We start from the raw sequence: 26694 nt of genomic DNA, 5'->3' as shown, positions 1-26694 counted from the left end.
TGCTAAGCACAGGGTGGTCACTTGCCAAAATGGAGGAAATGCATCACAAAAAAAAGAGGACAAGGGTGGACAGAGATTTGCCTAAAACTCCATATGCTGATTTATATGCATATATGTGAGGTTAGAAATAACTACTGTTATTTAAATAGAAATACAATACATCTCACCATAGTGGGGAAGACTGTGACCATGTGACCTGTGTGCCTCCTAACCTAGCTAAGGAGAACTTAGGAGACACCTTCTCCTAAACCGCACCACACACACACACCCTTATTGCAGTTTCCAAAACATCCTCTGACACCATACAAAGAGCAGCCACTAGCGGTTGGGAGCAAGATGCTCTTTTCAGTGCCTGGAAAATGGAAATGGACTGCGTTCAAGTCAATCGCAACTTATGGCCACCCTATGAATAGGGTTTTCATGGCAAACAGTATTCAGAGGTGGTTTACCATTGCCTTCCTCTGAGGCTGAGAGGCAGTGACTGGCCCAAGGTCACCTAGTGAGCTTCATGGCTGTGTGGGGATTCAAACCCTGGTCTCCCAGGTCATAGTCCAACACCTTAACCCAGCCTTTCCCAACCAGTGTGCCTCCAGATGTTGTTGGACCATAACTCCCATCAGCCTCAGCCAGTATTGCCAATGGTCAGGAAAGATGGGAATTGTGGTCCAACAACATCTGGAGGCACACTGGTTGGGAAAGGCTGCCTTAACCACTGCACCACACTGGCTCTCTTTCAATGCCTATAGATGCTCTTTGGATCACAGACGCAAACAGCAATATGGTCCAGTGTCTACCAGAACTATTCCCACAACATAGTTGAAATGGTGCTACCTTGGCTGGATTAGGTAATATGTTGAGCAAGGCCTAGTAGCTGGAAGTGCAAGTACAGCTGGAATATTTAACAGACCTAAAGGCTGTCTGGGAAAGCTGCATAAAACCAATCTGGGTTATAGCTCAACCAGACAAGTGGGAGAGGAAGGAGGCTGTCTGGAGACATGATGTGTTTGTAAGCAAAGGTTGGTCATGAATAGAGTTTCCAGGACAGCAAGATCAATCTCCAGCCCTACACAGGATGGAGAGTCATAGCTGCTCACATTTTACACAGCATTTGTGTTAGCTGTAGGTATACTGCAGCTGAAGTGACAGTCAATTCTTTCCTGAGAATTTTAGTTTTGGGCTGCCCCTGAACTGCCTAAGTATTCCACCTCACCACAGAATTTCACAGCCTGCAGATTGGATGGGGAATTTCCAGTGCAACTGTGGCTGCAATCCAGTTTAGTATTGCTGAAGGGACCAGTGTGCTTGGGCCTTACTCCTTCAAGCCCTCCTTGCTCAGCCTATTGTCTCCTTCATCCAGTATGAACTAACAATATAGTTTCATTCAGTATTAACTGAGCTGAAATTGATCAGAAGAGAATTTTCTGAGAAATTTCTAGAGATTTTTTTTACAGAACTTCCAGAAAATGTATATCTCCCAGAGGATATTGGGCAAAATTACAGCCGCCATCCCCACTCCCCAAGCACGATATTTCCATCAACAAATAGAGCAATGAATTTTAGCAGGCTGTTTTTACTCAGCCCTATAGAGGAACAGTTAAGCCAGGATTTGACCAAATCATGCACTTGACGTGGACGTGCAGTTATAATGCCTAAACAGTTCCTGATATGGATCCACCCTCGCATCTATTCTTGTTTTGAAATAAATTAGTTTTAATGTTTACACTCTTTGGTTATAAACAAATATTCTCTGCATCAAAAATGTTTCCCCAATGATAAAGGTAAGGTCCCAAAAGAATGATTACAAATATAAATGGATGTACAATGAACACAAAACAAGGGGTGTTCATGTTCAGAAAGTAATGTGAAACCATATACATAACTTTAAATACATATACAAAAAAATAAACATACATAAAAATAATTCACTAGAAAAAATGTTTTATATTTTATATTCTTTCCTGATCAAATATTAACACCAAGTATTCATGGAAATGGACTGCCTTCAAGTCGATCCCAACTTATGGTGACCCTATGAATAGGGTTTTCATGGTAAGCAGTATTCAGAGGGGGTTTACCATTGCCTCCCCCTGAGGCTAATCCTCCCCAGCTGGCTAGGGCCTGCTCAGCTTGCCACAGCTGCACAAGCCAGCCCCTACTTTGTCCTCAACTTCCAGCTGGGGGGCAACTGGGCTCCTTGGGACTATGCAGCTTGCCCACGGCTGCACAGGTGGTAGGGCACGTAACCCCTGAGCCGCTCACTGTGGGGGTGATCTTTAGCTGGCCTTTTATACCCAGGAGACACAAATGGTGATTTGAACTCACTGGACTCCCAGCCAGGCTCTCCTCCCCACGGTGCTATACCTGCCTATCCCAAATATTCATAACCCCCACAAAAAAAATTGCAAACTTCTTGGGTATATGTGCAAATTGGTACTATATTATGGGCAGCAGCAGAATATGAGGGTGGGGAGGAATGGCAGTGGTGCTTTCCCTTGCCACAGCACTACGCTTGCTTTGACCAGCATGTGGTGGGGCAGTGGCAAAGTTTGGGAGAGCTCTGGATTGGCGGCAGCAGCCAACATAAATATGATCTTAGTCATGTACCTATTAGATCAACAGGAAGCCTAGAAACTGTTCTGTTTATGGCATATGTTCACTTTAATTAAATATGACTATTATTATTCAAGCTGAATTACTCTGAAAACAATTTCCTTCACAGTGGCAAAGAGCAGTGCAGTGAAGGTTGGCCCTGTAGAACTTGCACAGGCCTATGCATGCCCTTCTTACAGTTAGAGAGTATCAGTTCATGTCACATTTCTTTGGCCGAGAATTGCCCACTTTGGGTGCCACTGAAACCTACCTTTCCTCTTCCAACCACAATCGGCAGAACTTTGCAACTCTGGATTTGTTTGAAAGACCTTTTGTCATATGCAGTATGTCCTCCCTGACAGACTGGACACATTGTATGCTGTTTGAGAGCTGTCGGTGGAATATTCTCCAGGGATCATGACCTTCTTGAAAACAGATGCTGCCTTACCTCATTGATTTTACACAGTCCACTTGTTCTATCATACAGAAGTACTGAAAACATTTCAAGTAGAACCATTATATTGGCAGAGATACATGTTGGGGCTTCTTCAAGTGTCAGAAATGTATCAGTGACATCTGGAAATATGTTCCACATGACTCAAGTTGACTTTTTGCCTTTCCCAGCAAAAAACAAGGTCCCAAGTCAATACCTTTGCTTTCCTTAGGTCCAAAGCTGCTGCAATTTTCTGTGCAGACTTTGCCAGCCCGGTGCTGCCCAGCCCAATCCCAGTCATTCCCATCCAGCATGTTGTTTTGTGTGCCACAAACTGTCCAGAGTAAAAACTCTTGGTCTGCAGACCACACTTACCTTCTTCAGTAACCACAGCCTGGCATTAACTCAAAATTCCCAATGCAACACTTTCCACAGTCCTATACCTCTTCTTTTACAGTGTGTTGAGCACAAGGGCTGTTGGGAAGGGTAGGAAGTGGTGGTGAAAAGAACACTGGTTGTTAAGAGCAGAAGTGGGTGATTCTTACCAGGCTGGAGGCTGCAATGTGAAGATAGCAGCAGCATCTGCAGGTCTGGAGGTTATTGCAGGCTCCTTGAATCATACAGCAATCACAAAACTTTAGGAAAGAAGTACAGATCTATCGTTACCCGCAAGGGGACATTGCTTATTGGGATCCATATAAAAATATGTTAAGTATTAATCAATGTATTAATGTGCCAAGTTTCATACTTTTAACCCAGAGTGCACAACTTTAGACTTAGCCACTCCACTACCAGGAAATACTGATGTTATACTGATGTTTTCCACAGCAAATAAATAAACTGAAGGTGGGTAACACACACATGTACCATTAAACATTTATGGGAAGTCAAATTAGGTCAGAGTTCCTAAAATCATGTCTACAGTAATGAAAGAATGTGTGAACACGGATGTATGGGGCATTGTCACCATGTGTTTGCAGTGTAAAACACTGGGGTAACAATAATGGAAACTATAATGTGCGGAGCTCCCCATCATTATCAAGGCAAAGCCTGGAGAAGGCTTTCTCAGCCAGTAGTTGATTTCAGCTACTGTACATTTGCTGTGGAGGGAAAAATTAACAAGGAGTTCCACCAAAGTTTGCCTGAAGTCCTACAGAGAAGTGCACCACATTGGGACTGTGGAGTGCCAGGAAAGAGGATTAATCCATTCCTTCCCCCATCCCACAAACCTAATGAAAATCATCCAGCCCACCATCCCTCCAAAGTTTTTTGCCACAGGAAGGAAACAGCTATTGGTGCCAGTAGCACATTGACGCAATTGGATCAAGCCCTGTGGCATAGCCGTTGCTAAGATATGAAAGGTGAAAATCTGCATTTCTGTCTTGTACCACACAAAACCTAAAACCCCACTAGTCCTTCCAAACTGCGTTACATCCTTCCAGACTCAAACTATAAATGAGACTATAAAATTAATACAGCCCTGGACTATCAAGGTCATTTCACCAATGGAGAAATGTAAAAGATCTCAAAACATGGGAGGCTTGGGTATACCCAACTTAAAACTGTACTTCAATGCTTTCCAACTCAAACAACTTCTACGTATAATTAGGAATTCTAAAGAGATAGTATGGGTAGCCATGGAATTAGAGAAATTGGGGCCATCAGTTGGGGGGAGGCCCTTCTTATCTGCATCATGGCCACAGCTTAAAGAGCTCAATCATTTCTTCAGGCAACGCTTCTAGTATGGAAGCACTGGGGAAAAAATACTAGTCCCTAGCCTTTCTCCTCTGACACCTTTTCTAGATCTTCCTGAATTTAGAGATGAAGATAAATATGCTCAATTTCAGGGATGGGGGAATAAAGGTGTATATAGGATTCAGGACTTGTTTGTCAGGGACCAGTGTATATCTGAAGATTCTTTATGGGACAAATTGGAGTGGACAACCTATAACTACCTACATATAGCTCAAGTACATTCGTTAGCACACAAGCTAGAGAACTAAGTTGACACCCAGTGCTCCCTTACAACATCTGAGAATTTGTGCACAAGTTCATATCTAGAGTCAAAGGGACAGGCAGTGTTACTATATAGAATGCTTATAGAGGCCATGATAGATAACACCACACATCTCAGAATGAAATGGGAGGAGGAGCTAGGAATTGTAATAGATGCACAGCAATGGAACCAGCTTTGGATTAAACCCCCTTTAAAAACAGCTTCAACCACAATTCAAGAAGCAGCATTGAAAGTTATTTTTCTTTGGCATTGGACACCTCTATTATTGATACTCTATCAATAATTCTCTATCTCCATTGTGCTGGAGGGGATGCGATGGTGTGGGCTCATTTCACCACATGTGGTGGGACTGTAAACCAATCAAATGATTTTGAAATATGGTCTTTGGAAAACTTTCAGACATCACAGGGCAACTGCTGATCCCAAATACTGCTCTGGCCCTATTGTCTTACACAGGGCACCTAGACATTGCCTATAATACATAAAGAGCTGGTCACATTATTAACGGCAGCCCACATGGAAATTTCATTTAAGTGAAAACTAGCAGATAATCTTTCAGCTGAAAGGTAGATAGACAGAGTGTGGAAAATAGCGCTATCTGAAAAATTGATGAGGCATTTTAGAAAAGTTCATGGTATCGCAAAAAAAAGACAAATGTGATGATGTAGGTTATTCAGTTAACAGGCCTCTACCAGTCCCCTCCCCCGCTATCTCATGTTTTGCTGTGGCAAGGGTTGATCTTCCAAATTGCTCCTGAGAACCATGCAGTTAGGCAAGGAGAGTAGAGACATCTATTCTAATTGTTAGGACTCAGTTGATGACATATTTTCTTGATGTCATTTTTATGTACATTGTACTCCATCATGCTTTGTTGGTTTCTTATTTGATTGTTTTCTTGTACATTCTGAAAAATCAAATATAAAGTTAAAAAAAGTGAAATGTAAAAGGTAACATATAATGCAGCTTTAGGTAAAGTTCTTTGTAAATAGATAAAAGGGGGGTTGTCCAGATCTTAGGTGCAGTTTCTATACTAAGTCATTGAGCATGTGAGGCTTCTAGAGGCCTAGGAGGAAAGGGATGAACTTGCTTTGCAACAGAAGTGCAATAAAGTTGACAGCCACAAAGGGTGTCATCTGACTATTGTGAGTGCATCTCCCCTGCAATGGCCACTTTTGTCTTGTGCCCTATGATTCCACTCCAAAGTGGTGCTTCTAAAGATGTATTATCTGCTCATGGGGGACCTCGAAGCAAAAATGGCTACATCTGCAGTAGGTTTTTAAAACTTCTAGGAATATTTTGGGTGGAATTGTTATTTTTCCAGTGACCATTACCTTATCTCTAGTGAGTCAATTGTGAATATCTGGGATTTATGACTTTTCTGCATCTACTCACGCACGTCTCTAGGAGTAATCTGTTAAAGGTCATAGAATGACCTCATTGGAACATTGGCACCACCACAGTCTCATTCTGCATTTGCTGGTTCATCAGAAGCATATTTCAAACACTAGCCCAGAAACCACAAGAGAGCTAATGCTTACTAGTCTCAAGTAGAGGACAGATCCTGTCTGAAGTGGCACATGAACTTCACCCAGAAATTGTCATTCCTGCTTTAACAGGAAGCCTGGTGCAAAGCAGATCAAATGAAGACTTGGGGTGACATTTATTTACTTATTCCATAAAGGAAAACAGTATTTAAAAAAAATTAAGCTAAGTTTGCATATCGGGGAACATGGACTCAGAGAAGTGCCTTAAACGGCTCTGAACCGAGAGGTACATTATATTGATTAGACTTAGACTGACTCCCTTGTGACCTTGTTTTGGAAGCCTAGGGATAGAAACATAGAAACCACTGCCATCCTCCTCCTGAGAAAAATGTGTATGGCCGCATTATTGGGGGAGGATCCTTCCAATCAGAGTGTTCAAAATCATCGTAGGAAGTCAATTTCTCCACCCATCTTTTACCATTTTGATATTTGATATTTCTGGTCCCTGGAACAGAGCGCCAGATATCCCAACTAGCCCTGCAGACCGCTATTCCCCAATGTTTGCAACCAAGGAAATCATTTTCGAGGCTCAACTCTCCTCCCATATCAACTACCTGGCCAGATGCAAAGTGCTAGCAAATGCCAGCATGAATTAATCATGTTTCTCTCTGTGGGCTTCAGCTACACATTTCTTCCTTTATCCTAGAGCCAGCAGTGCAGCTGCCTCCTCCCTACAGATGAGCACACTTGGCTCTTTTCTCTTCCTTGCCTCACTGAGTCTTGCATACAGCTGATCTAACTATTTAGATGCTGAAGATGACAGATAAGGAGTTTGCCTTCCCTACCACCACCACCTGTCTAAGGTAATGATGCACTCTACAGATCACAGAATCTTTGAAATGTCAGGCAGTCCCTCTGTGGTGCACTTACTCTGCTCTTTCACACTGGGTTTCCCTTCAGACACTTTCTTGCTTTGTTTCCACTTTTTAGTTTGGCTCTGGGCATCTTTAGAACTAAACTGATTCACCTACCACAGCCTTCATCATATCACAGGGAGAGATCAGTAAGGCAATGAAGTAGCTCTCACTTCCATCTGTAATGGAAAGTAGAGGGAAAAGAGCAGGTTAAAATTCATCCCAGGCAAGACCATTAAGCACAGTGAGTTCAGTTTGATCAAGATGAAACATATCCCCTTGGGTGGATTTTCCAAATCACTGTGTCACTTTACCGAGACGTTTTCTGGCTTTGTAGTAAGAATAACGGTATCACATTGCTTCTTTTATCAAAGATCTCCTTGCAAAGTACAGTCAAATCTATCTATCAAATACAATACACCCAGAAAGGATATACTACAGGCTATATAATATAAAACTACATGTTACACACAAGCACTTATAATTGTAATCTGACAGGCATTTTCAAAGATGCATGTCAAAATATGCATTCAAAAGGTATTGGGGGGGGGAGGCAGCAGCCTGAAGTGGAGAAATAGCTGGTGGAAATGGTTAAGCACTCCCACTCTCTCTATCCCTTCTCTGCTCCCAGTCACCCTTTCAGAAGTGGCTTTCATCTTCAAAAAGGACCATCAGGATAGAGTTACACACATACTCTTATTATTGTTTGACATATTCTTGGACTGAGCCATTGTTAGCCCGTCTCAAATTAAGCCATAGGTAACTCTTAACAGTACCATATTGGTGTTACAAGCTTGGACTGACTTGATTACTGTGAACACATTTGCCAAACGTGTTGTCTGATGGGGTCAGGAGTTTTACAAAGAAATACTGATGTTGCTGGATAGCTTCTTCAGGTTTTGGAATGCAATATCCATCTCTCAGGAGCTGATAGGACTGGAAACCCACAGCTCTGTGTAAAGGGGCTACTTTATTTTGGATTTTTTCTAAGAAATAAAGAGATCGTGAATACTGGAGTGCCTCTGTCCAGCCAGGCTAGTCATTGGCTGTTCTCACCCAGAAGGGCTGAGCAAGCTTCCTGTTCAGACTTGAAGGCTGCCTGGGCAATAACAATTGTTACTGGCTCTGTCTCAGCTTGTTCTATGGCTTGACTCAAACCTCCCATTTCATGGCTGCCTTTGGCTCTGCTCTAACCCAATCAGAGCCCAAGGAAGGCGATACTGAGGCAGGAGTGGGGAAACAGGTCCAGGAGCCAAATGTGGTTCTCTGGGCCGCTCTATCTGACCCTCAGGACTCTTCCCAGGCCACACCCCTCCTCCTTCTCCACACCCTCCTCCAGTTCTGTTAGTTTTGCCTGGCTGGAATGAGTCTTTGAACAATAATAATGGAGAGGTGTATGCATAGAAGCCTCTACCTTTTGTATGACTGGGCTGCACTCTAGCATCTGTTGCACTACCCCCGGCTGCTATGTGGCCCCCTGAAGGTTGCCCACGACAGTTGAGAACCAGAGTGAATATTAGCCATGATAGGCAAACCTAAGTTGTTTCCCAAAAGACTGGGAAACAGCTAGTTCATTTCAAGGGAATCCTCCTCCAACTCTCCCCATAAGCCCGCAAACCCCACCTCACCCTCCAAGCTTACTTCTCCTGCCAGCCTACCTCATTTCCCTTGTCTCCACATTTCCCTTGTTTCTTCTGCTTTCTTCTTCTTTCCTTGTTTCTGCCTGTGGTTACTCTACCTACTCTCCCTGCTACAGCAGTGTGTCATGTGCCAGGAACATTCTGGCTCCTGAAATCCATCAGAAACACTGATAAAATTTAATGTGCCAGTGGTCCTGGTGCCTAGTTCTCAGCCATAGCTGTACCAAGGCAGAAGCACCAAGGGAAGGGGCGAAAGAAATCTCTCCTTTTCTCCTTCCTGCCACCCCCAGTGGTAGAACAGCAGCAGCATGTGAGAAGGGGATTGGAAGATCCAAAGAGGAGTTCAGGAGACTTTGGGGGAGCAAAAAAATCCAAACCAGAGAAGAATTCACAAGGATGTAATGATATTTTATGCAGGCATTGCAAGTCACCAAGGTTTGTGTTCTGAGCCGAAGAATTGTTAAGCTGTGCAACATCTCTTGTGTGTTAGAAGCAGCTAGACCTTTCTAGCTGGAGTTAGGTGAAACTGAATTGCATCGTGCACAAATTACTGCATGATAATCAGATTCAAGCTTAGTAGGTATGCTGCCTGCTGAAGAAGTGCATTTACCTCCACTATACTCTGCTTGTGGTTTCGCAAATGTCAACTATTACAAAAATGCCCTAAGTCATCAGTGCGCTCTCTCTTCCAAAAGTAATTAAATCCAGGAATACTACCCCATAACGCTATGCTCTAGTATCTTTCTCTTCAGATCCATTAATGGACAATTGCAGTCTCAACCTGAATATCCTATGCACACCCCAAGTCCAGAACAATGCCTCCGGTTCCTTCCTGATTTTTATGGGGTGGATCTAGTGGTGATTAAACTTCCAGATCTAGGACCCCAGCAAAATGGGGAAGTGGGCTCTAAGGCATCACAAGCATGGTGCAAGTTGAGGGAAGAGCCTGCAGTCTAGATTAAGGCCTTTCTTCATTACAGCAATATTAAATCACACTTATTTCAAAGGGAATTATTCCTCTGGTATGTCACCATATGTATAACAGTATGACATGAGAGCACAATTAGTTGTACAAAGGAAAGATAACAATATTAATTCATTCAGCATAACTGATGCTGAGCACAGAATGTGTGCTTCCTAGCCTCTGAAATCAAAGAATTTGAATGTCAGACAAGAAACTTTAAATTACATTATTTAATGTGGTGTGCCGGCAGAGAGCCCTGAGCAGCAGCAGCAGCAACACGTTACTAAGCACACAATGAAGCCATTTCATTTTCTTTTGGCTTTTTTCCAGCTGTAGAATTGCAATATGCAAGCCTGGAGGACATGATTTCACAGATTGCATTCAGAGATCTATGCCTGACAAAGTGAGGTCAAAGCCTGATCCTTAAGATTGTCATGCCCAGTGTGGTCTAGAAAGATCTCACTAACTTTGTCCTTGCGTGTGTCAGTGCTCTTTAGAACCTGAGCAAGCAATTGAACCTGACTTCATTCTCCATATACAACTTGGCAGAAGGGCCCAGGGTGAGGTCTGGAGCAGCTTTTGGGCTGAGGATAAACAGCCCTTGGAGAGTCTTTAGGCTTCTGCATCATTTATCTGCTGGACGTGCTCTCTGATCTGCTGTGGGAAAATCTCATATTTACACTGATCTGTTCAATCAGATCAATCCAAGTGCTCTATGGTAAGCATCACTTAAATTCCATGGCAAAGAAAGTGGTATTCTTCAGGACTTTGGAGCAACCTCTTAAAAGTCTATCACTGCATCAGATAAAATATTTGACATGATGATCCTTATGCTTTAAGTGCTTAATTAGTCATTGAAGTAGCTGCGTTTTAGGAACCTTCCAGCTGTCAGCTTTCTCCAGCAAGCGCACTGCTTTTTTGGTTATTTTATTTATTTATTTATTATTTGATTTATATCCCGTCCATTCTGGTTACCAGAATAGTGATGTGTTGGCATGCTCAGCACCCACAATTGTTAGTCATGCCAGCTCCATGTTTTTATTTAATATTTATATTTGTCTGTCTGTTTGTTTGTTTTAAGTTTCAAAAGCTCTTAATCACACAGAATAAAAAATCAACAAATTGAACACAGAAACACCCCCCTTTGCCCCCCAGGTTAGTAAAGGTAGTGTCTTTCAGTATCATTAGTTGCACTACCTTCTGGACAAAATAGTCAAATGAATCAATGTTCCCATTCTTTATGTTCTTATCCTAACAGGTTTGTCCGCCAACATCAGTGTGTAGCTGGTGGCTGCAGGGTGTGTTCTCTCCTTATTGCATTTTGGATAAAACAGTTTCAGCTGGCAACGAAGTCAACATTCTTATGCTGTTTTTAATTGTTTAGAGCTTTTTCCATCAAAGCCATATTCCACACCCTTTGTAAGTAAGCCTCCAAATTATTAAAGTTTTTCCAGTTGTATGCTATCACTTGACGCACTGCCACCAATGAAAATGTGATTAATTCTTTGTACTTCAGATCTTCCATTTCTTCTTGAAACAATGATAATAAAGCTATTTTATTAACTCTGTTCTATTGCTCTGTAACAGAACTTTGTTTGTTGTTGTTATGTGCCTTCAAGTCAATTACGACTTATGGCGACTGTATGAATCAGCGACCTCCAATAGCATCTGTTGTAAGTGAACCAACCTGTTCAGATCTTGTAAGTTCAGGTCTGTGGTTTCCTTTATGGAATCAATCCATCTCTTGTTTGGCCTTTCTCTTTTTCTATTCCCTTCTGTTTTTCCCAGCGTTCTTGTCTTTTCTAGTGAATCATGTCTTCTCATGATGTGTCCAAAGTATAACTGTAACAGAACTAATTTCATCAAAAATTAATCTCTACAAATTAGCAACCTTGCCATAGTCCCACCACATACGGTAAAGCAATTGTATCTTATCTTCAACCTCTTCAGTGGGTAGGACTGACCTGTGGAGTTCCATATTGATTGCAGCTAATCCAATCAAACAAGTAGCATTGCCGTGTGTCACAAAAAGCCTGTAATGGTAGCAGCGCTTGGAAAAGTTCCTTTTTTTGAACTACAACTCCCATCATCCCCAGCCAGCGACATGCTGGCTGGGGCTGATGGGAGCTGTAGTTCAAAAAAGTAACTTTTCCAAGCTCTGAATGGTAGTACCAAATCCTCTGATAAGTTCTGCCGTGAGACACTTCCTGTTTCACCTCCAAGTTTGTTGCAATCATCAGTGGTCAAACACATGTCTGGAAGATAAACTGTCAACCTGTGAAGAGCAGAGTAAAAAAAATGTACTCACTTTGTCAAGATCGATCAGGCATTTTGGCTGGTGTTATAATCAGATAACTGTTTAACCACAATCTGGTAAGCCTGCATACTATTATCAGCTCTTAAAGAGAAACAACAAATGCAATGGCATTATTTAGGGCCAGCATTTATTTAAGGAGTGATATTGAAGGGGCTAAGTATTTGATTGAGAAATCATGGCATATTGGATGAACTTTTAAGATGGAAGATATTTTTGAGCATTGCACTTCATAAGGAACAAATTCTGCTATGCTGCAACGTATTACTCCCTAAGATATATACAATGTTTATATTCTTTTTTTGTAGGTGCTGCATTGAGGATCAAAGTGATTCAAGGGAATGAAAACAGACCCAATTTTAGAGAATTAATGGTAAATCTCACATACAATTAAAACTATAGAAGGGAAGCAATTAAAATAAAAGTTGGCCAGGTTCCATACAGCTCTGTCTAAACACTACTGGGAGTTTTACCATTAAACAAAAAGAGAGTAACTGCAATTCGCCCCATTCAGAAGATGGTACCTCTTGTACTTGAGTGCCCCCTATCTTGTTATAAATCTAGATGAACTCAGCAAGGAAAAGTACAAACTGTTGAATCATTAACTTCTTGTAACATGGAATCTTACTTCAAAAATGATTCAGAGCAAAGGCTTCTTGGTTGATGCCCCTCTGACATCCCTTCTTTCAACATCTCACTTTCTCCTAAAAAAGGTTAATTGACCAAGTCAATTTCTCAGTAATTCCATAAAATTTTGTGGGTTTTATGGAATTATAAAATAATAGAAATAATTATCTTCCTGTAATCTGAATAACTGCTCCAGAGTTCAAACTTGGTGTTTCCAGACTTGCATTCATTTGGTTGGGAAACTCCCCAAATCCCCATCACGGAAATAGGAATTACATACGGCATTCACATTAGTGAATTTCTAAACTGTCTTCACTGTCTTCTGTCAGAAATCTGACATGATATATAATTAGGATGAAACAGAAATCCCCAAATCAACATTTATACAAAAACCTACAGTTACTATAGAGATAGGGCTTCTGACTTTTCATGTAAAGCCAGAAGAGTAAAAAAATAACAGCATTGCCCCTTCTCCTTTATATTTTCTCTCTATCCCCTTTCCTTAGAATACAAAACATCTATGTTCTTTTAGTTATTATTTTAGGTACAGTATTTTTAGGATGCTTCCAGGCTACCACTAGTCAAACGTTGCTATTCGACTGTAAGCTACATGTAGAATGGTAACTGACTTTTCACACTCTGTAACATACAGAATTTTTTGGGAATGCACATCCCGCTAAGTTCTGTCCATAGTAGTGGGTATGACATGGCAGTATAGGCAGGGAAGGGTCAATACTAAGCATATAATTTCTTAGTCAAGTTCAATTTTTATCATAAATTATTTAATTTGCACTAAACTGCTTTTTTATTTAAGTGCTATTGGAAGAATACTTTCTCGTGTGTGTGTGTGTGTGTTTTAAAAGTAAACTAATATCAAAACAAAAAAGGGCACATACAGGAAGTGGGAAGAAGGCCAGGCCACAAAGGAAGGGTACAGGCAGGTACCACGGAATTGCAGGGATGGTGTCAGGAAAGCTAAAGCTGAGAATGAGCTGAGGTTTACGAGGGATGCTAAAAGCAAGAAAAAAGCTTTCTTCAGGTACATCTATAGTAAAAGATAGAGAAAATAAATGGTGGCACAGCTACTCAATGAGGATGGCAAAATGATAACAGATGACAAAGAAAAGGCAGAAGTGCTCAATTCCTACTTTGGCTCAGTCTTCTCCCCAAAAAGGGTCTGTGATCCTCACGGGAAACATGAAGTGGAGGCAGGATTGGAGTTTGAGATTGATAGACAAACGGTCAAGGAATATCTAATCACTTTGAACGAGTTCAAATCTCCAGGGGCCGATAAACTGCATCCTAGAGTATTGAAGGAACTGGCTGAAGAACTCTCAAAACCTCTGTCTATTATATTTGTGAAATCATGGAGGACTGGTGAAGTGCCGGATGACTGGAGGAGAGCTAATGTTGTCCCTATATTCAAAAAGGGCAAAAAGGAGGAACCAGGGAACTACAGACTAGTCAGACTAACATCAATCCCTGGAAAAAGTCTGGAACAGATTATAAAGAAGTCAGTCTGTAAGCACCTTGAAAACAATGCAGTGATTACTAGGAGCCAACATGGATTTATGAAGAACAAATCCTGCCAAACTAATCTTATCCCATTTTTTGATTGGGTAACCTCCCTTGTAGACTGTGGGAATGCTGTGAACATAATATATCTTGACTTCAGCAAAGCTTTTGACAAAGTGTCCCATGATATTCTGATTAGCAAGCTAGCTAAATGTGGGCTGGACGGAACAACTATTAGGTGGATTCACAGTTGGCTCCAGAATCACAAATAATAATAATAATAATAAAATTTTATTTTTAGGCCGCCTATCTGGCTGAATGAACAGCCACTCTAGGTGGCGTACATAATTAAAATATAAAATACACATATAAATACAATTATAACATATTCAATTTACCCACATCTGTACACTATAGAATTAAGATTAACCAGGGATTCTGTATGCCCGCTGAAACAGCCATGTTTTTAGTCCTTGGCGAAAGCCTACCAAGGAGGGTACATGGCGTAGGTCATATGGCAGAGAGTTCCAGAGGGTGGGGGCCACAACCGAGAATGCCCTCCCTCTGGTCCACACCAGTCTAGCTGTTTTAACTAGTGGGACCGAGAGAAGGTCTTGAGAGGTTGATCTCGTCAGGCGGCATACTTGGTGATGCTGGAGGCGTTCCTTTAGATACACTGGACCGAAACCGTGTAGGGCTTTAAAGCTTAACACCAACACCTTGAATTGGGCTCGGTAAACAACTGGTAACCAGTGCAGATCTTCAAACACTGGGGTGATGTGATCCCGCCGGCGGCTATTCTTAATCAACCGTGCCGCCGCATTCTGTACCAGCTGTAATTTCCGGACCGTCTTCAAGGGTAGCCCAATGTAGAGCGCATTACAGTAGTCTAAGCGAGAGGAGACCAGGGCATGCACTACCTGCGGGAGCAGATGAACCGGAAGATAGGGTCGCAGCCTCTGTATCAGATGCAATTGATACCAAGCTGCCCGGCTCACTGCTGATACCTGAGCCTCCATGGACAGCTGGGAGTCAAGAATGACCCCGAGGCTGCGAACCTGGTCCTTCAGCGGCAAACTAACCCCATTCAGCACCAGGTCAATATCTCCTAATCTTCTCTTGTCTCCCACAAGCAATACCTCGGTCTTGTCAGGGTTCAGTTTCAGCCTGTTACCTCCCATCCATTCACTTACGGACTCCAGGCACTTGAGGACTTAAGTCCGGTGAGGACTTAAATGAGAGATAGAGCTGAGTGTCATCCACGTATTGGTGGCACTGCAGCCCAAATCTCCTGATGATGGCCCCCAGCGGCTTTACATAGATGTTAAATAGCATGGGAGAGAGGATAGAACCCTGTGGCACACCACAATTAAGAGGCCAAGGGTCTGAAACCTCCTCCCCCAATGCTACTCGTTGGTGCCTGTCAGAGAGATAGGATCGGAACCACTTTAGCACAGTGCCCCCAATTCCCATTCTCTCCAGGCGATCCAAAAGGATACCGTGGTCAACGGTATCAAAAGCCGCAGAGAGATCCAGGAGGACGAGGAATGAGTATTCACCCCTATCGAACGCCCTCCTCAAATCATCCACAAGAGCGACCAAGGCTGTTTCAGTTCCATATCCAGTCCTGAAGCCCGATTGGAACGGATCTAAGTAATCTGCTTCCGCCAAGTGTGTCTGTAGCTGTTTGGCCACCACGCATTCGATCACCTTGCCCAAAAATGGTAAATTGGAGACTGGGCAGAAGTTATTCAAATCTTGGGGATCCAAGGAGGGCTTTTTAAGATGGGCTTTATTACTGCCTCCTTGAGGGCAGATGGCAGTGCCACCTCTTCCAAGGAGGCATTTACCACCGCCTTGATCCCTTCTCTCAGTCTCTCTTTACAGCTCACAATGAGCCATGTGGGGCAAGGATCAAACAAACAGGTGGTCGGTCTCACAGTAGAGAGCACCTTGTCCATTTCCTCAGAGGGAAGAGGCTGAAACCGATCCCACCGGACCGGATCACAACTGATCGTCTCTGGCCCGCTTCCTGTGTCCACGGCGTACGGAATCAAACTCTTCAGACGATTGATTTTATCAGCAAAATGTTTCACAAATGCGTCACAGGAGGCTTTAGAGTGCTCCAGGGGTTCCTGCGCAACTGGACCGACCAGGCTTCGGACCACCTGGAACAACCTCCTGGGACAACATTCTGCAGATGCAATAGAGGCAGCAAAGAAACCCCTCTTTGCTGCCTTTGTTGCCACTTGGTAGGCCGCACTTGCTGCTCTAACCCGTGTCCGATCGTCTTCTGAGCGAGATTTCCGCCACCGGCGTTCTAGTCGTCTCACCTCCTGCCTCAAACCTCGCAACTGTGGTGTGTACCATGGCACGGTTTGAGCTCTATTCAGGGGGAGAGGATGTTTCGGAGCCACCCGGTCTATTGCCCCAGTGATCTCCCTATTCCACTCTGTCACCAGGGTTTCGACCGGGCGGTCTTCAGTCAGCTCCAAATCTCCCAGCGCATTCAGGAATCCTAATGGTTCCATCAGGCGTCTGGGGTGGACCATCCTAATAGGTCCCTGTCCCCTGCGGAGGGTGTGCGGCAATAGGAGGTCCATTTTCACCAAATAGTGATCTGACCATGACACAGGGTCTGAAGAAATAACCCCCATTTTCAGAGCACTACCTCCCCCTCCCGAGACAAATACAAGGTCAAGAGCATGACCGGCTACATGGGTGGGCCCAAAATTACTAAGGTGCAGTTCCCAGGAAGTCATGGTTTCCATGAAATCCCGAGGGGCTCCTATGAGAGCCGCCTCGGCATGCAGGTTGAAATCCCCCAAAACCAAAAGGTTGGGGGAAAGAACCCGCACAGCCAAGATGACCTCCAGCACCTCAGTCAGGGAGTCAGCTGTGCAGCGGGGTGGGCGGTACACAAGGAGAATCCCTAAACTGCCCTTAGGGCCCAACCTCCAGTACATGCAATCAACAAACTTGGTCTCGGGGAGAGGGGGTCTGGTAAAAATCAAGGACCTCCGATAAATAACTGCCACTCCCCCTCCCCGCCTACCAATCCTCGGCTGCTGCGTGTACTGGAAACCGGCTGGACACATGGCCTCAAGCACAGGAGCTGAGGCCTCATCCAGCCAGGTCTCCGTAATGCACATCAGGTCTGCGTTCTCATCCATGATCATGTCATGGATGAGAGATGTTTTCTGTACCACAGACCTGACATTACACAGCAGCAGTCGAAGATTGGTTGGAGCTGCACCTCCCCCAATAATCGCGCTCAAAGAGTGCTTATCAATGGTTCCTGAGCAGGAGGTTGGACTTGATGGCCTTATAGGCCCCTTCTAACTCTACTATTCTATGATTCTATGATCAATAAAATGTACTTAAATGCAGAGCTTGGAAGTAACTCGTTATTTTTAACGAGTTACTTGTAATTTGTTACAATTTTAAATAACGAGTGGGTAATTCCATTACATTTGGCAAGTAACGGAACGACTAGTAATTTCCCTACTTTTCAGCTGCAACTTTAATGTTTCCACGTTAGGTTGCACGTTACTTGGGGGCGGGAACAAGGGGAAGACAGCTCCTGGCTGTGATTGGTTAACACAAGACATGTGCCTCACACTGATTGGACCTCTGCGCAGACTCTCTCTTCCCTCGTGATCTGTATTAGGATGCACGAGGAAAGAGGTGAATAGGCAGGGCCTGCTAGTGTCTGAGAGGACAAAATGGACGCCGGAGGAAAAAGCCAGGGCAAGGACAACGGAGGAGAAAAGGCAGCAGCAGAATGGCGAAGAGCTGTGGAGGTGAGTGACGATGATTTGTGTGTGTGTGTGTGTGTGCCCCCCCGTGGCACCGTTCTGCCCCCCCGCCCCCGTGGCACTGTTCTGCCCCCCCCCACTGCCTCTCCTTGCCTCTGCCGCCCCCTCCATCAATCACAAGGCACTTCCGAAACTTCGGCCTACTCAGAGCTTGGAAAAGTTACTTTTTTGAACTACAACTCCCATCAGCCCTAGGCAACATGGCCACTGGATTAGGCTGATGGGAGCTGTAGTTCAAAAAAGTAACTTTTCCAAGCTCTGGCCTACTTCTCTTCCTTCTCCCCCTTTTTGAACTCTCCCCCTTGTTCCCATGCATACATACCTGTGTGCTGTATTTATCCAGACAGAGCACTCCTGCCTTTTAAAATGCCGGCTAGCTTTTTATTGTATATTTATTTGAACTCCACCTTTCTTTTTATTTGTATTTTTGTCCTGTTTAATCACAAGACTGAATTGTATGTGGGACAAAAACTGTCTCAGTAATAATAATAATAATAATAATAATAATAAAAATAAAAAATCCTTAGGCGTATAATAAATGGCTTAAGGCTGATTTTTTTGTTCTTGGCAGAGATGAGGTGAGAAGTAGGGTCCTTGCAGCTCCTCCTCTCAGTCCCCCAGCTCTCAAACTCATGTTCTGTGAGAAAGAGAGAGATTCCCAGTCCCAGAGAGAGATAGACTGTTGACAATCTCTGCTAATATCTATACAAATGTACATAACATGCATCACCTGAACTCACATGATCTAGAGTTACCTTAGATCTTGCAAGATTTGCAAATGAGAAGCAATAGGGTTTTATTAGTTCTGATTGTCTATTGGGCTATCATAGGTTATATGTTTTTTTAATTTTCTATGGCAAAAACTCCAACTTCAGTGGAATTTATGTGATGTGTTCTAATCATTTGAATTTGGCTAATGAATGCTTTATTCTTTCATCAGAACTTTAGCAGTAGTACTAAAATATTAATAAAAAAGAAAAGGGAAAGAAAAAAATACTTTACATACATCATTCAGCTGTATTGCTAATGATAGATATAGATATAAAAGATAAACGGCATTTTGTCAAAAGTATTTTTGTCTACATTTTATACCTCATCCTTGGTTTTCCAAGCTTGGCATGGAATGCTTCTCATACAGAATTAATTTGAAATGCTGCATATTTATTATCATAATCATCATATTCAAAATAAAAAATATATGTACCGCCTTCAAGTTGATTCCAACTTATGGTGACCCTATGAATAGGGTTTTCATGAGGCTGAGAGGCAGTGACTGGCCCAAGGTCACTCAGTGAGCTTCATGGCTATGTGGGGATTTGAACCCTAGTCTCATTTTGTTCTCACAACAACCCTGTGAGATAGTAGGTTAGACTGGCCCAGGCAGGGTTATTTAGTGAGCAAAAATGATGCAAATAGGATCTCTTTTAATTGTGCTATCGACCTGCTTACTTCCACTCTGACTGGGGGATCTTGCAGCATGGGGAAGAGATGGGGGCACATCACAGCTGAAGTTCACCCATATAGGAGCATTATCACTTGTTTATTACATAGACGCCTGTTGCAGGTTTTGCTGCTGAGAGCAGCAGTCAGTTAGTGCGGCCACTTGAGTCACAGCTTGTTGATCCTGAGGAGGCAAAACTAGAAAGTGAGGTTCAGAAAGGAGGCCCTGTGCATGAGGAGGAGGAGGGCATGAAGCAGTGCCAGTTGCCCACAGCCACATCTGCAGAACAGCAAGTACCATGGTTTGGCTTTGAGAAAGCTTGTACATTTGTGAGCCAGAGTGGGAAAAATGTTGTTGTACGATGCAATTACTGCCTTCCAAGGATCAAAAATCTGAGATCAGCTGTTTCCTCCTCATCCAATGTGAAGAAACATTTTGAGGTAAGCCTTTGTCATGCTGGTCCTCAAAGAGTGTCCATTGTCTATTTATGTTTAAATTGTGAAGTTCCTCTTCCATTTTTTCTTGGGTTCATGCTTTGTTCTTCTTCCTCAGAGGGCACACCCTGAGAAGCTGAGAGCAATTGAAGAAGCAATAAAGGCAAGGAGACGTGGCCTTCCTGAACCAATGCATGACACCCCTCCTCCCAAAATGCTGAAGCAGCAGCAGACAACCCTTGAGAGGTGGGGCTCTGGCAGGGAGCCTGTCACCCAGAGCAATCTCGACAGGAGAATCATTGATTTCATTGTAGAGGAGACATTACCACTTCAGACTGTGGACAAACCATCATTCATTAATCTGGTTCGCATTGGATTCCCCAAAGATCTCACCATCATATGTGCCAAGACTCTGAGAGACAGAATTGAGAAGAGAGCATGCCACATGAGAGAAACTCTTGCAAACCGAATGGGTGCTGTGGCATATATAGCAACCACTGCAGATTGTTGGACCAATGGCAAGAAGAGTTACTTTGGGGAAACAGCCCACTGGATCAACCCAACTACCCTGAAACGTGAGGTCGGGGCCTTGGCTTGTAAGCGTCTGAAGGGGCGCCATACATACGATGTCCTTTCAAAAGCACTGCATGATGTACATGTGCAGTACAGGATCCACAACAAAGTTATGTGCACTACTACAGACAATGGCTCCAACTTTGTGAAAGCGTTCAGAGTTTTCATGGCCAAAGAACCAGTGGAAGCTGCAGGCACCAGTGACGATGATGGTGATAACCAGGAGGAGGAGGAGGCTGAGGTGGAGTTTGTGCCTATCTATGAGATCCTGGACACAGGACCTGAGGCAGAGGAAGAAGCTGCAGACTCAGGAGAGGATTTTGTTTTACCACCACACCAGAGATGTGCTAGCCACACCCTCAACCTTGTGGCAACACAAGACATAGAGGCCATGCTTTCTGACTCCTCCAAAAGTAGTCTTCTTGGTCCTTTCAAGAAACAGTTCCGTTCCTTGATGGGAAAGTGTAGCAAGTTGTGGTCCAAGCAGAACCAGTCAGCACAGATTGCTGAGTATATCCATGTGCAATGTGGTGTGTATCTGAAGTTACCGAATAAGACCAGGTGGAATTCCACCTTTGATGCGTTGAAGCAACTACATGAGCTCCTGTCAACTGTGCCTTTAAAAATGCATGCCATAATGGACCACTGCTCCTTGTCCAGGATCACAGCTGCTGAGATTGAAGTGGTACAGGAATACACAGAGATTGTGGAGCCACTAGCCCAGTCCCTAGATATCCTGCAACGGGAGAACGGCATGTTCATGGGGTATTTGCTACCAACGCTCTGCAATCTGGACCGCAAGTTAGAAGGACTGGAAAACAAACCTGAGAGGTACACATACTGTTTTCAGCTGCTGAGAGGTGTGCGCGAAGCCCTAAGAAAGCGGTTTGCAGCTATCTGGGAGGACAAGAGGCTTCTTCTGGCAGCCTGCCTACACCCTCGCTTCAAACTAGAGGTCCTTTCCTGTTTTCCCCATCTGAAGTACAATAGGTGACTACCACGGAAAAGGACTTTTCAGTAGTGGCTCTCTAGGTTTGGGATGCTCTCCCCAGAGAGTTCACCTGACAAATACCCCAATGTCTTTCCAGCATCAGGCAAATATTTTTGTATTTTCCCATGTTTTAAAAAGTTTTTTTAAAAATGTTTTACTTGGATTAGTTTGGTATTATTCTTAGTCTGCTTTTATAGTTTTGTTGTTTTTAGCTTATTTTAATTGTTTAGTTATTTTGTGGTACCTTTAATATTTTATAGAAAGCTACCCTGATAATGTATTTGAAGGGCAGGGCATAATCTAAATGAGTACATTAGGCAATCCCTGGAGATTGTGGCTGCAATCCAAACCTCTTTTGTGGCAAACTTGGGGGCCAGGAGTGAATTGGGTGGAGGTGTCCTTTGAAAAACCACAACAACTCAGAGCAGACAATATTGGGCTATGACTGTATAAAGGTAGCTTCATAAAACAACTTACAGATAACTACCATATATAGCTGCATGTGAACAGAATGGAAACTGGACAGAACAGTCACCTGCTTCACAGCCCTCATATGAAAAATAAAATACTAGAGATGAAGCATACTTCCACAAGCCCAGCACAGAGGTGATTCTAAACCACTTCTGTTTTCTGATTTCTCAACCACCGCTTCTGTTTCACTTCTGATTCTAAACCACTACAAACCATATGATTCTCCCCCCTTTTTAAAAACAACAAAATGTATCCCATCAATTTTCAAAGAAGCTTGTGGCAGTTTTCTATACAATGATCAGTGAAATATTTATCTGCACAATCTAGACCAGGGATTGCTAAACTGGTACCTGTGAGCTAGTGACACCCATCACAACCACAAAAGGTCTCACTAAATTGCCCCTCAAAAATCCATAATGCATAAGAAACTGCTGGCTTTTCCTCCTCAGTTCCTGTTTGCACTGTCTTGGCATCTCCTACACCAAGCATACATCCTTAAACATGCCCACATTTCACTGGATGCCAGGACTGGATGCCCACCCTCACATCTGCTCTGAAAAGAGGAATGGTGCAAAGAGAGAGCATGGCAATGGCTGAAGTAGGTGCATTTTTGTCCTAATGATGAGGTGGCTGATGAGGAGCATCATTTTGTGGTCCTGTCTCTTTTTCTGTTCTTTTAGATTGGTATCCATTATACCATTCACCTCACAGCAACCATTTTGTGACTAGTGCCCACAGCACTTTCTCAAAATTCCAAATGTTCCTTCCCACTGCCCAAAAAGGTCAGTGCCCCAATTCAGAATAAATGACATCATGCTATCCACCCTTTTAGTGGCCATTCCCACCAGTGACTACATCTAAAGCTGCAATCCTAAATCCTAAAGTAAATTCAGTAAAACCCAGTGTTACTTATCTCTGAGCAGACGTGCAGTGGATTGCAACCTAAACATTGGGTTTGTAGAGTAAGCAGTTACAATATGTTCAGCAGCAGCAAAATATTTTTTGTTTGAGAACCATCCATCTTTCCCAATCCTGATCTAGAAATGAAAACCATTTTGTTGCTTAAGCTGCATGTCACTACAACAACCATTCTTTATTTCCTGACAACGTGTCCATAATGTTCTTTGATGTACTGATATTCCCAAATAAAAGGCTGGGAATTAAGTGAACTGTCAAAGACTTGCAGCTAGATGCGTCTCCCTACAAATCTGCCCTGTGACCAGTCTGAACCCCCAAGAGTCTGAAAAATTAGAATGAACGGAGAGAATAAGAACCACACAACAGTTGTTTGGTCTTTGTTAAGCAGAATCACAGTGAGCCCCAAGCCACATCCTTTTATTTTAGTTTCAGGGACTCTGGCAGGATCGTCATGTGTGTTCTGCCATAGATGGAAAAGAATATCAGTACAATGCTGACACCACTAGACATGGCACTGCCAACACATACAGATATTTAAACTGGCAAAAGGAAAGCTCACTAGTCAGGCCTAAACCTTTCTGTTGCATGTGTTCCTGTCATGCCATGTGCAAATTGAAACCCACATGTGATTTATATTTGTCTGTTTTGCCACATATGTACATGGCGGAACCCCATGATGGCAAGTTTCTTCTCACACGACTGTGGAAAAGTGATAGTATAGGAAGTTTGCCACACAGTAAAGCAGTCCTTAACTTTTTGTTTTTAATAATTTATTCATGTTACACTGACTGTTCAGAGAACACTGTGTCCAGAGTACAGGACGCAAGCTGTGTTCCACTTGGTACTAGTCAGGGTTCTGCTGAAGTTTTGTGTTTTCTTGTGGGCACCACAATCTAAGAATAATATGGATAATTCAAAGGAGGATAACCAACACAATACAGAGTGCAAAACATATATAAATACATATGAAAAGGTAAAAATAACAGATATTATTGTATTATTATTTCTAGGGGCTTTGCTCACCAACCCCTCCTACCGTCACCAACTCACCTTGCCCCCTGGGTCACCAAAGCCCCCCTCCCTCACACAGTTTGCCATAGCTCTCTCCCCTCAGGTGCTGCCAGAGCTCCCCTCTCCCTTCTCCCCACCACCACCCCAAGGGTTGCCAGAGCTCCCCTCCCATTCCCCACCACCACCCCAGAGGGTGCCAGAACTTCCCTCCCCTGGCCGGCTTCCCACTTATTTGGTGAGACCAAGCTCCGGGCCTCATTATGCGGGCCTGCCATCTCTCCCCCAACTCCCAGGCAGCTCCCGAAACTGCCTGCCTCCATCATTTACCTTCTTGCTGTCGCCCCTCTTGTTGCAGCAGTTTGCCTCACTTTGTCTGCCTCACCTGTAAGCGTCACACCACTCATGAATGCTTCTGTGCAGGCACACATCTGTGCAGAAGCATTCACGGGTAGTGTGACACTTACAAAAATATAATATAGGTAGAAAAGAGTTTATATACCACCTTCCATTTCAAGAAGAATTACCAAGGTGGTTTGCAAATAAATGTATATCTAATGCAGAGAGAAAGAGCTAGGCATGACATGAGTGATCGGCTTTCAAACAAATAAAAGTGTAACAATCACAGGCAGGAAAAGAGAGAAAGAAGATTGGATTTTGATATGTTAGATGTTAAATGTTAAACAACAACAACAACAACAACAACAAAACAACAACAACAACAACAACAACAACAATAATAATAATAATAATAATAATAATAATAATAATAATAATAATAATAATAATAAAAAGATTCCTGATAGTAAGAAGCTGAACAATGGAAGAAGCTTCCTAAGAGATTTTGGAATATCCTTCACTGGAGCATATACTCTGAGCAGGTTTTGATCAGTACATAACAAAGGAGTTAATTCCACTTCTCTAGCTGTAAGAGCCTGTAGTCCTTATTTGGAAGTGTCAGCATTTCTCCTGCAGCTAAATAACCCATTGGTGGCAGTTATGTATTACCTGAACAACCCCACCTTAGAGTTTAGCTATTGAATCAAATTGTGCTGTTTATAATGTAAACTGAAAGAATAATTTATGATTTCCCCATTTTAACAGGCATATAGTGCGCCATATTGCCGGGCTAGTCAGGTCACAGTAACCTTGTTTCACTGCTGTTAAACTCCAAAGTAGCCCCACCTCTCTTGACTTACAGAGACACAAGGGAGGAGGTTAAAAGGGCAAGTTGTCTATGGGGAGTAGTTTTCACCACATCTGCCACTTTCAGCCAACCCAGATCCAACTCAAAATGTAACTCTGGCAAATTGCCCTGGGGCTGCAAAAAAATCCCCTTGGGTCTACTCCTAATTGGTGGTTTCCTTCCAGTTTAACTTGATTGCTTCATCTTGTTTCTTCACTCTTGTTTTACAGGGCTGGTTTTTATGGGCTCTTGAGGATGTTGGGCTTGCCCCCATATCTTCCATTTATTGGGGGAAGGGAGACACTCCATAGTGCAGGTTCTGATTATGTTTTTTCCCCATTTTCTCCACCTTAGTTGGCATCCAGAGAATGGGAGCAACATAAACACAATTATTAAAAAGGATGTAAAGAGGAAATTGCAGAGCCTATAGCTTGGGGTTGTATTCAACGTAGCAATAAGGAAATTGTTCCATCAACACAAGCATTTCTGCTTGCCCAGTAGAACAATCTACCCTCCCCTCTACCCTACCCTCCCCCCCGTTCTGGGGGGTTCTCCCAACCCTCTGGAGCAGATTTGGGAGGGCATGGGGGAAGTCCTATTGCGCTAGTGGAAATCCTTGTGCTGGCTTCCACTTGTGCAACAAGTTAGTCGAATACGACCTTTAATGTCTGTCCCAGGCAAATTGGTGGGAAACACTGTCAAACCTAAAATTATTAAATATACCAAATAACGGGCTTTCTGGGAAGGAAATCAGCATGGCTTCTGAAAAGAAAGTCCAGCTTCCTTAACTGCTCTGCCTCCAACTGGGCATTGTGTTATTTGCTATATTGTCCACCAAGCTTTTGTATTTAGAAGTGCTTTAATTTTCCCATTGTTGATCTGTTAGCAAGTAATCAAGGCTTAGCATCCAATATCATGCAATGACTGGTTGTTCCTACTAAAATATCTACTCCTGTTTAGGCCTCAGAGTTGCAACTTGGAGGGCCTGGCCTTTTCACCTCATCCATAACCATCTCTTTTATTTCAAATTCAACCATCCATTAATCCTTCTTCTACAGCTAAATATTTTTTCATTTGCATTCTTCTGACTTGCTTGCTGTTCAAGTTGTGTTCAGGCTGTCAGTAAAGTTGAAAATTGTTTTACCTGAAAGTGTGGATCGGATGCAAGTTTAGCTGACTGGATAAATAGATACACAGTTTAACGTGTATTGAGGGAGGCCAGAACACTCACCTTTTAGAATTCTTCGAGAATATCAAGAAACATGTAGAAAGGGTTGCCTCACCCTTTGCATTGGAGGACATCAGTGGGCTCTGCTGGATAGTAGGCAGAGACTAAAGTACAGCACCAGGAAGAATC

The 26694-nt window shown here is 43.1% G+C and overlaps 1 long non-coding RNA gene across 1 annotated transcript in view; it reads left to right on the top strand.

Annotated features, from left to right (window-relative positions):
- LOC133384472 (uncharacterized) overlaps positions 1-11552 on the top strand; it is a 58705-nt gene extending 47153 nt beyond the window's left edge. Inside the window, exons 2-4 of the long non-coding RNA XR_009762574.1 lie at positions 7230-7386; positions 10372-10759; positions 11300-11552. This is a non-coding gene — a long non-coding RNA (uncharacterized LOC133384472). The remainder of the gene's footprint in view (positions 1-7229; positions 7387-10371; positions 10760-11299) is intronic.
- The last annotated feature ends 15142 nt before the right edge of the window (positions 11553-26694 follow it).

The sequence above is a fragment of the Rhineura floridana genome, chromosome 4 (assembly GCF_030035675.1).
Source record: "Rhineura floridana isolate rRhiFlo1 chromosome 4, rRhiFlo1.hap2, whole genome shotgun sequence".
NCBI lineage: Eukaryota > Metazoa > Chordata > Lepidosauria > Squamata > Rhineuridae > Rhineura > Rhineura floridana.
The sequence above is the reverse complement of the archived record's forward strand: the minus strand, read 5'-3'. Positions and strand labels throughout refer to the sequence as shown.